The following is a 10,935-nucleotide window of genomic DNA, read 5'->3' on the forward strand; positions in this document are numbered from 1 at the left end:
GGACACCCCTGTGTAGGGGGCACTCTTTGTGCGCATCAGCACTGCGCATGGGCCAGCTCCACACAGGTCAAGGAGGCCCGGGGCTTGAACCGCGGACCTCCCATATGGTAGACGGATGCCCTAACCACTGGGCCAAAGTCCGTTTCCCCCAAAAATCTCTTTAAAGCACTCTAGGCCATTTCTATCAAGCATATCACAATTATTTCCTTCTAGGACCTTCTCAAAAGTCTTAGTGTCTATATTCCTTCAAATCAATCTAGGCCTTTTCTATCAAGCATCTCACAATTCCTCCAAATACCCTTTACCCATTTATAAAACCATTCCAGCATTTTTGATAATTGCATAAGCACGACCTCATTCTCCTAGTACCAAATTCTGTATTAGTCAGCCAAAGGGATGCTGATGCAAAGTACCAGAAATCTGTTGGCTTTTATTTTTTATTTTTTATTTTTTTAAAGATTTATTTATTTATTTAATTTCCCCCCCTCCCCTGGTTGTCTGTTCTTGGTGTCTATTTGCTGCATCTTGTTTCTTTGTCCGCTTCTGTTGTTGTCAGCGGCACGGGAAGTGCGGGCGGCGCCATTCCTGGGCAGGCTGCTCTCTCTTTTCACGCTGGGCGGCTTTCCTCACAGGCGCACTCCTTGCGCGTGGGGCTCCCCCACGCGGGGGACACCCTTGCGTGGCAAGGCACTCCTTGCGCGCATCAGCACTGCGCATGGCCAGCTCCACACGGGTCAAGGAGGCCCGGGGTTTGAACCGCGGACCTCCTATATGGTAGACGGACGCCCTAACCACTGGGCCAAAGTCCGTTTCCCCTGTTGGCTTTTATAAAGGGTATTTATTTGGGGGTAGATGCTTACAGTTACAAGGCCATAAAGAGTAAGTTACTGGGTGGCAGACTTGGCCCAGTGGTTAGGGTGTCCGTCTACCACATGGGAGGTCCATGGTTCAAACCCTGGGCCTCCTTGACCGTGTGGAGCTGGCCCATGCGCAGTGCTGATGCGCGCAAGGAGTGCCCTGTCACACAGGGGTGTCCCCGCGTAGGGGAGCCCCATGCGCAAGGAGTGCACCCCGTAAGGAGACCCGCCCAGCACGAAAGGAAGTGCAGCCTGCCCAGGAATGGTGCCGCACACAGGGAGAGCTGACACCACCAAGGTGACGCAACAAAAAGAAACACAGATTCCTGTGCTGCTGACAACAACAGAAACGGACAAAGAAGACGCAGCAAATAGACACAGAACAGACAACCGGGGGGGGGGCGGGGGCCGGGAGGGGGGGGGGGGAGAAATAAATAAAATAAATAAATCTTTAAAAAAAAAAAAGAGTAAGTTACTTCCCTCACCAAAGTCTTTTGACACATGTTGGAGCAAGATGGCTGCCAATCTCTGTAAGGATTCATCCTTCCTCTTCCTCTTAAGGCCCCATGGTCCCAGCTTCTTCCAATCTCAGCTGTAGGCTGGCATAAGGCTTGTCTCTCTCCCCGGGTCCTATTTCTCCCAGGTTCAGCTACAGCTGTAGGCTATCAGGCTCATCTCTTTCCCAGGACCTCTTCTGTATCTATGGAGCTGTCTCTATTCCTCTGTGTTCTTCTCCCTGTGTACCTACATCTGTGTGAGAGTCTGTTTTGTCCCCACCAAGGGGATGGGGACTCAACCCTGCATGCCCTAATGACATGGTCAAATCAAAGCCCTAATCTTAATGTAATTTAATCACCCTAATCTTAATGTAATTTAATCAAAGACATCGCAGCTGAATCTAATACAATCAAAAGTATCATGCCCAGAGGAATAGACTAGATTACAAACATAATCAACTCTCTTTTTTGGAATTCATAAATAATATCAAACTGCCACAGCTTCTATTAAAAAATAAAACTACAAGTGCATAAGAGGATGTGGAGAAATAGGAATACTTATTCGTCAGTGATGGGAATGTAAAATGAAGCAGCTGCTATGGAAGACAAGTTTGTCCCTTCCTCAAAAAGCTAAGTATAGAATTACCATGTGACTCCACAATCCTACTAGGTATATACCCAAAAGAATTGAAAGCAGGGACTCAAACAGCTATTTGCACACCAGTGTTCATAGTGGTATTATTTAGGATTGCCAAAAGAGGGAAGCAGCCCAAGTGCCCATCAGCCAAAGAAGGAATAAACAAAATGTGATATGTATGTGTGTATGAATTTTTTTCAGCCATATAAAGGAATGAAGTCCTAATACATGTGATAACATGGATGAACCTTGAAGACATTTTACTGCATGAAATATGCTGAGTGAGTATGATCCAAAAGGACAAATAATGTATGATCTCACTGATATAAAGTAATTTGAATATGCAAACTCATATTGTTAGAACATCAGGAGTTCTTAACAAGAGCTCCATGAGCTTGAATTGAAATTCAAAAAACATTATTCTTGTGGGGACGTTTTGGTGCAGGTGTGATATATTTATTAAATAATACACAGTATAGTGTGGGCTTAGTAAAGGGTCCATGGTTTTCACCTGACTGGCAAAAGTGTCCATGGAACAAAAAAGGTTAAACTCCTGAGTTAGATTCTAGAATATGGGTTACCAGGTTCTGGGTTGGGGGTAGAGAATGGGAGTTAATGTGTATTTTGTACAGAATTTCTATTTAGGTTGCTCATAAAGTTTTGGAAATGGATGGTGGTGATGGTAATAGATTATTGTAAGTGCAATTAACAGCATTGAATTATATATGTGATATTTTTGGTCACATATATGTTATTAGAATAAAAATTAAAAGAAAAACATAGGACTATACAACATGAAGAATGAACTCTATTGTAAATGATGGATTATAGTTAATAATGTAGGTATAAAAATGTTCTTTCATGAATTACAACAAATGTACTACACTAACATAAGGTGTTAATAAAAGGGTGGTATATGGGGAAAAACACACCTAATGTAAACTATGGACTAAAGTTAAGTATACAGTTTTAATATTCTCTCATCAATTGTAACATGGGTACCATTCTAATACCAAGTGTCAACAATGGGGAGTATATGGGAATGCTGTAATTTTTACATAATTTTTCTGTAAGCCTGCAAGTTCTCTAATTGTAAGAAATTAAACAACAAAAAAAGTGTGGGTCTAGTAGGAGAGTAGTGGAAGAGGGAGTTGGGGAGGTACATTAGGACAAAAATCTTTCTATACAACATTGACAGTAGTTATCTATGGATGGAATTATGGATGGTCTTGATTTTCTCATAATGTTCTGTAAAATCAACATGTTCTACAATGACTGTATATTACTCTCTGGTAGCAGAATTTTGAAAAATTGAGATAGGATGATTTTATTTTTAGCAAACCAAGGGTCATCCTAGCTGCCCCTTAGTTATGGAAATGTAGGGTGCAGTGTTACCTGTCCTTCTGGTATTTTGCCATTCTCTGAACCCTGGGATGAACAAAATTGATCCATGGTGGAATAGTTCATCAACTTGCTTATGGAGCTAATTGGGGCTTATGGAGCGGTAGGGATAAATACTTCATACTCCACCTACTGCTCTTTTTTTTTTTTTTAAGAGGTATTAGGTTTGAACTCAGGACTTGAACATGCGAAGCATATGCTTAACCACTGAGCTATACCCACTCCCCGCTTGTAATCTTTTTGTTTTGTTTTGTTTTTTAGGTACCAGGGGCCAGGGATTGAACTCAGGACCTTGTATGTAGGAAACCAGCCCTCGACCACTGAGCCACATCAGCTTACCTGTGTTGGCTTTTTTTGTTTATTGTTGTTTCTTGTTTGTTTTTGTTTTTTCAGAGGCACCAGTAACTGAACCTGGGACCTCCCGTGTGGGAGGCAGAAGCTCAACCGCTTGGACCACATTCGTCCCCTCCATTCTGCTCTTTTTAAGGTTCTTGAGGGTAGTCTCGCCAAGGACCATTATCAGAGGAGAGTACTGAGGATCTAAATAAAATCATCTTTAGGAATGAAAGAACCTAAGCTGGTGTCCTGGGATAAGCACAAGGGCCTAGGCATTCTTGATACAGGAAGCACAGCACACAGAAATTCTGGAAACTCCTTGGGACTCAGACACATTGTCCCTGTGCTATGTATTAGGCATGAGTATGTGAAGGGTATCAAGTGAGTTGTAACTGCAGAGCCCCGGGTCCCACTGTGTGTGGGCAGGGACCTGAACCAGCAATGGCATTGCCACAGTGTGGGCAGGACCACCCTCCCATGAGACCCTGGGAGGCTGTGAGGAAGGCAAACGCTAGTGAAGGGTCAAGTTGCCCAGTTCCCCCTAGACCCTTTGGAAACACAACTCACCCTTGTCCCCTTTTGGACTGAGTAAACCCTGGCATCTTTAGACAATTTAGGAAGAAGCTTCAGCAAGAATATATTAGACTTCCTGCTGACAGGGCATGTGAGGATCTGAGAAATTAATTATAAAAACAAAAGTTATGACTATAACATCAGAATGATTTTGGTCATAGAAGATAAATCTATATTATCCAAATATTCTGCAATATTTATGCTTAGCTTTATAATCAGAAAAAGTTATTTTTATAAGCCCAATTCTGAACACCAAATTAACTTTGAAACACAACATATGCTCTTTGATACATAATCAATATAAAAGTAGTAAAGATATGAATATAAAGATTTCTGTACATTAATCTTATAAAAGCATTTGATATAAGTATTATTGGTATCTGACAGTTTCTACAGAAGGTTCATTTCCTTGACAAAAAAGACAACCTGGTAAAAGATTTAACATGATCATGTTAGAGTTGAGGGTGTCACTGTGTGCCCAGTTTCACTCAACCAATGAAGTAAAGTTGTGTGATAGGGCCACTGCCATTTAATCTGTTTCATTTGCATGAATATATAAGCATCTTGGAAGATACTGTTTATTATTCATTTTGAATTCTGTAACACTCATCTTGCTTCTCAAAAGAATTTAATTAAGTCATATCTTAAGAATTCTTGATATTTTTGTAGATGATGCTAATGCTTGACTTCTTGAAATAATAATAACTGCAAAATAGCATCATTTCTTAATCAACTTGAGGTTTAAATTGAGAGAAATGTTAAAGAAGGCTGAATTCATTCACCAGAATACAATAGGAAATACTATATACAGTCAGGGATTTTACACTCTGCACCCTCAGAAAGCTTCCCTGAATCCTCCCTACACAGTTCCACTTTCTCCCAAGTTTTACACCAAGACCCCTAATGCTCTTACACTGCCTCTCATTGATGTGGCTCCCTTCCCTCCATGCCAAGTCTTCCTTTGCTCCTTCCTTCCCCCTTTCCTTAAGATTTCTGGCCAGAAGTGGACATCTGGAGTTTTACTCCTGGCTACTGACCATGCTAAGTCACTTGAAGATGCTGGAGGGTGTAGTGCAGCCTTGTCCCCCAACTTGCTCATTCCCAGTGGAGGGTAGTTCCTGAAGCTTTCTGGAAATTGTAGTTCTTCTCTTGTGAAGAACTCCACAGAGAAATTCTGCTTCCTAGAATTCTTGATGTTTTACTTGTATGTTCTAAAAAGCATTCTACAATTTATTTTAACAAATCAGTAAAAGTACACCACTGGAAAAGATGACTGTGGGAGGAAGACAGAAAGTAACTTTTGAGTCCTTAGAGAAGGAAGCATTTAGCAGGCTCAAGATTCAGAAAACCGTTTTACAACAAGGTGCATACATATCCATGAATTCTTTTATTGAGAGCAAATAGTAAATATTCACAGAACATAAACAAACAGTTAAAGGCACCAGAAGAGTGGTGGTGCCATTGAAATTTGGGTTGGGGAGTAGGGAGGAAATGAGTTGAGATTTTTATATAGGCAGTTTCAGGTGGTATAAAAAGAATCAACTGGAAGAATGAGGCCAGGTCTAAAGGTATACATTTGGAAATGAAAGAAGAGATGAAGAAAGAAATAGCAAATATTTGTAGAGTATAATGTGCTCTTCTCTCAAAATGCTCAGTAGACAAGGTCAACATGTAAACATTTAATAACAATGCATTGGTGCCTAAATAAAGGTATATTCAATGTGCTACCTTCAAAATATAGCCAGAATGCAAACATTCTCACCACCTCCATTGCCCCCATCCACATCCAAGCCACCATCCTCTTTCACCTGGATTATTGCAATAACCTCCTACCTGGTCTCCTAGATTCTACCCCTGCCTCCTCACAGCCTATTCTCAACACAGTAGCTGGAACAAACCTTTTAAAACCTAAGTCAGAGTAGGTCTTTCCTCTGTTGAAACCCCCCTAATAGCACCTCACTTTGAATAAAGGCTAAAGTCCTTTCTATGACCTTTAAGGCCTTACATGATGTGTCTCCTAATATTTTTCTGACTTCACTCCTACTGCTCCTTCCCTTGCTCACCCTTTTCTAGCCACACTGGCCTCCTTGCTGTTCCTCTAACTCTCTAATACTCTCCTGCCACAGAGCCTTTGCACTTGCTCTTCTTTCTGCCCAGAACTCTCTTCTTCTGGCTTGCTCATCTCTTTCAAGTCTGCTCAAAGGTCAGTTTCCCTGGCCACCATCCCCACTCTCCCTATCACTCCTTTTCCTCTTGTCCTTCTCTATTTTCCTTCATAACATTTATCATATATTTAATTACTTATTTTCTAACTTCCCAACTAGAACATAAGCTTTGTGAGCATGAAAATTTGTTTTTTGGGGGTAGCAGATGTAGCTCAGTAGTTGAGTGCCTGCTTCCAATATACGAGGTCCCGGGTTCAATCCCTGGTACCTCCTTAAAAAAATTTTTTTTTGTTTACTTCATTGCCATTTCCCCAGTGCCTAGAATAGTTCATGGCATATAATAGGTACTTAATAAATATTTGTTTAATGAATAAATGAATGCAATTGGGGCACAAAGCAAATATGACTGATTTTACAGTTTGAGTTGATGGTGCTGAGGGAGGCATTAGAAAAGACTTCAGAGTGGACATGATGTTAGTGAGTGATTTACTCCCTGTATTAGTCAGCCAAAGGGGTGGTGATGCAAAATACCAGAAATCAGTTGGTTTTTATAAAGGGTATTTATTTGGGGTAGAAGCTTACAGTTGCCAGGCCATAAAGTATGTTACTTCCCTCACCAAAGCCTTTTGCCACATATTGAAGCAAGATGGCTGCCGACATCTGCCAGGGTTCAGGCTTTCTGAGTTCCTCTCTTCCTGGGGCTTGTTTCTTTCCAGGCTCAGTTGCCACAAAGCCAGCTGTAGACTTTCAGGCCACTCTCTCTCTCCAGGGTTTCTTCCATGTCTAAGGAGCTGTTTCTGGTCCTCTGTGTTCTTCTTCTCTGTGTTCATTTCCTGGGCTCAGCTAAAAACTCCAGCATCAAAACTCCAACACTGTCTTTTGCCATGATTTTTATCTGTGAGTTCCCACCCACCAAGGGGCGGGGACTTAATGCCCTACTGACATGCCCAATCAAAGGCCTAATCATAATTTAATCATGCCAGGTACAAGCCAGTTTACGAACATAATCCAATATCTATTTTTGAAATTCATAACTATGTCAACTGCTACACTCCACCTCTATACCTTATGTTCCTGTGGGGATAGACTTCTACCAGAGTAACACTTCTCCATTTTGCTCTTTATCTGTTGGTAAGTTTGGCAAAACTTGCTCTACCTCTTTACTCTTTGGGTGTCAAGCTGCTTGCAGGAGTGAGCCATGCTCCTGCTCCTTATCTCCTTAAGTATTACAAGAGCAAATGGCTGGGGGGAGCTTTGCCTATTATTGAATGGGTAAGCTTAATTCTGGGGTGAAGTGTTGGCAGAGCCACTGTTAATGTAGATTGCATATCCTGCAATCTAGATTTTAGCAGCAACAGACCTAATTCTTACGTCTACCTCTCAAATAGTGTCGGGCTTAGCTGGGAAAAGGGTTTTATTGACCCCTCTCAAAAGAATGCCAACAGTGACATCTGAGCTGAGATTTGCCAGGTCGGTCAGTTTGACATTAGGAGGATGCACTTCAGGCAAAGGACAGCCCAAGGTTAAAGGCATTGATAAAAGAGCAAGCCAGTGGTCCAGAGAGGCTGGAGTGCATAGAGGGAAGAGGCAGCTGATGAGGCCAAATGTCAAACTAAACATCAGGGACGACATGTCTAGACTTCAAGGGAGCAGAGTGGTTAAAATAAAAAATTAAACAAATAAATAAAAAATACCAGAGTGGTGAGAAATGTAAGAGGTACGCCCAGATTGTGTAAACCATGGAGACCACTGCTTTTGTATATACTATTCCTTGGAACATTTCCCCTTTTCCTCTGTCTGGTTAATTGCTTCTCTTCCTTTAGCCTAGGTTGTCCTATTCTCTGGAAGACTTCCCCAGCTCCCAAAGACCAGATCAGATGCTCCAGATGCTCCTGTAGGACCTGGACTTACCTTTTCATGGTATTTACTGAGCTATTGAAACTGCCTGTCTGTTTTCTGATGTCTCCACCGGGTTGAGACCTCCTGGAAAGCAGGGGCTGTGTCTTGCTGGCTTTTGAAACCCCAGCATTTGACCTGGTACCTGGCACATAGCAGTTCCCCAATATTTGATAAATTATTGTTGTTATTTTTTTGAGGAGGGGGATAGTTAGCATGGTCAGGTACAGCTAGGACCAAAAATGACCTCCTGGTATTTGGATATGTTATATGTTATATGATTCTTCGTTGTAGTTCAGATTTTTGAGGTTTGGGGTAAGTGAGCTTGATAATAAAATTATGATTGTTCTTTGTTGTCAGAAAACTTGTTAGAAAATTCCCTGCATGTGACAGATGAACTTCAGTCGGGGGGTGACAGGTAACCCAGCCTCAGGAGGAACTAGGAAGCCTCAGGGAAGGAAGCGTGCTGTTATTTCTCATCTCTGCTTTTCTCTCTATCATTTTAGTTTTCTTTCTCTCTTTCTGCAGATATTTTTCTACTGCATTGTGTCCACGCACCCCAAAACTGCTGGTGTGCAGTTCAGCAATGCACATCTCTAAGAAAGCAGGACAGACTGGAATGAGGAGTTTTTCTCAATTCCAAATTCCCGGGAGAGAGGCTCTGATCCTCCCAGTTTAGACCAGGAGTCCCTCTTATCAATATTTTGTGTGATACCAGAAACTGAAGGAAACAGGCATTACTCAACTGATTTTATATTTCCTGAGGGAAAAATGTGTTCTCATTGGGTTGGTACTGCTAAGTTAAAACATGTCATGCTATTGGCCTCTGCCTGCTTAGAAGTCCGAAGGGTGAAGAAACAGTAACAGGAGCCGCCCGCATCGGGCCCATCTCTCCTAGCATCAGGAACACCTCTTGCCTTCAGCTCTAGCAGGAGACAGGAACGTGCCCAGGATAATCCCGCAGACAGTTTGTGCACGTCCCAGTGCCTTCTCCAAACCCTTCCGGAAGGTGCGGTGTCAAGAGTCTAAACCAGAGTAAATAAACGATAGGAATTCAGTGGTATCCAAGGAGCCAGGCCAGAATCACTCATGTCTAAAACGCTATGATTCCATGACTTTCAGGATACTCAGGAACAGGAGGCGGCACGACAGACCCAGAGGGGATTCTGAAGCTGCCAGGGCAGCAGGCGCTGGGGCGCCGCGGGGTCCCGAGGCGGCGGGCGGGAGCGCCCAGCGCGGGGCGCCGCGGGGAGGGCCTGCTCCCAGCCGTGTTTGGCTTTGCTTATTAGGTTGGCACACGGATTGAAAAATGTGCGTCCGAATCTATTTCTGGCTTTTAAATGTGTGAAGGAAACACATAACTTTATTATAATTTTATTTTTGTAAAGTTAAAGACAGAGACAGATGCCCCTAAAGCATATGCTTTTTATGTGAGAAGTTCCTATTCTTTGCTGGCAGCATCTCTGAAGGCAAATAACAAAAACAAATAGGTCATCTCCTCTACGTTTTCTGGAGGAATAATGGCAAGGGCAGGAATAAAGCCAGCGCTGGTAACTAATGAAGTTGAGGGGAATAAAACCAAGGAATATGTTAAAATTTTTAAAAAAGGACTTTCAAAGGGAAAAACAATGAAGTAAGTGTTGATGTAATATGCATGTTATTGTTAAATGTCCAGAATACTGCAGCTATAATTAGCCTTTTAAAATTTAGTCAAGAAATATACGAACACTTACAGAAATTCCCTCACCGGAGGTGGTTGGGATTCCAAAAGCTCAATATCCTTTTGTGAATGGTCAGTCAGTGTAAATTACAAATGAAAGTCATCTGGAAAAATAAAAACATATCATCAATATAACAAACATATTCCTGGAAGGGGTTGTTAATGATAAATTTAACTTCAGTGGTAGTGCCACAAAATCAAGGATAATCTTAGAAAACAAAATACTGGAGACATTTGTTTATTCAAAAAAATAGTTTTGAGCACATGCTATGTGCCAGGTGCTGTGTTAAGCATTCGGAATATACTGGTAAACAGGATGGATGCTGTCCCTAGACTCACGTCCCTACCAGAGCTCTAAGTTGATCGGGGCAAACACCATAATCACAAAATCAAATAGCTAGATGGTCCTGAGAGCTCACTCTATTTTCCAAATAAGGAAACTGAGGCCCCAAAAATGTGGTATAAGTGAAACTGTATTCTTGGCTTCTCTGTTTTTTTCTCTCTCTCTAAAACGGGGGGTCTTAACCAGGGATTTATGAGTTTGAATTGAAATTCAAAAAAACATTATTCTTGTGGGGACATGTTGGTACAGGTGTGATATATTTATTAAGTAATACACAGTAGAGTGTGGTTTTTTCCTGACTGGCAAAGAGGTCTATAGAACAAAAAGGTTAAGAACCCCTGCTTAAAAGAAGCAGTAAGCATTTCTTGTCTTACAGGTCCTTTTAGAATTCTCAAATTGCATGACATTTAGCAAATGTAGATATTAATTCATTTCAAAATACTTTTACTAGCTCTCCAGTATTTTTGTGCTTTTCTGGAAATGAAACAGGAAATCAAATTTTAAAAAGGT

The 10,935-nt window shown here is 41.7% G+C and overlaps 1 long non-coding RNA gene across 1 annotated transcript in view; it reads left to right on the top strand.

The window, feature by feature from the left end:
* LOC131279171 (uncharacterized) overlaps positions 1-9,425 on the top strand; it is a 30,627-nt gene extending 21,202 nt beyond the window's left edge. Inside the window, exons 2-5 of the long non-coding RNA XR_009186528.2 lie at positions 2,193-2,272; positions 3,654-3,686; positions 3,786-8,386; positions 8,891-9,425. This is a non-coding gene — a long non-coding RNA (uncharacterized lncRNA). The remainder of the gene's footprint in view (positions 1-2,192; positions 2,273-3,653; positions 3,687-3,785; positions 8,387-8,890) is intronic.
* Positions 9,426-10,935: the final 1,510 nt, after the last annotated feature.

Source organism: Dasypus novemcinctus, chromosome 7, assembly GCF_030445035.2.
Source record: "Dasypus novemcinctus isolate mDasNov1 chromosome 7, mDasNov1.1.hap2, whole genome shotgun sequence".
In the NCBI taxonomy this organism is placed as follows: Eukaryota; Metazoa; Chordata; class Mammalia; order Cingulata; family Dasypodidae; genus Dasypus; species Dasypus novemcinctus.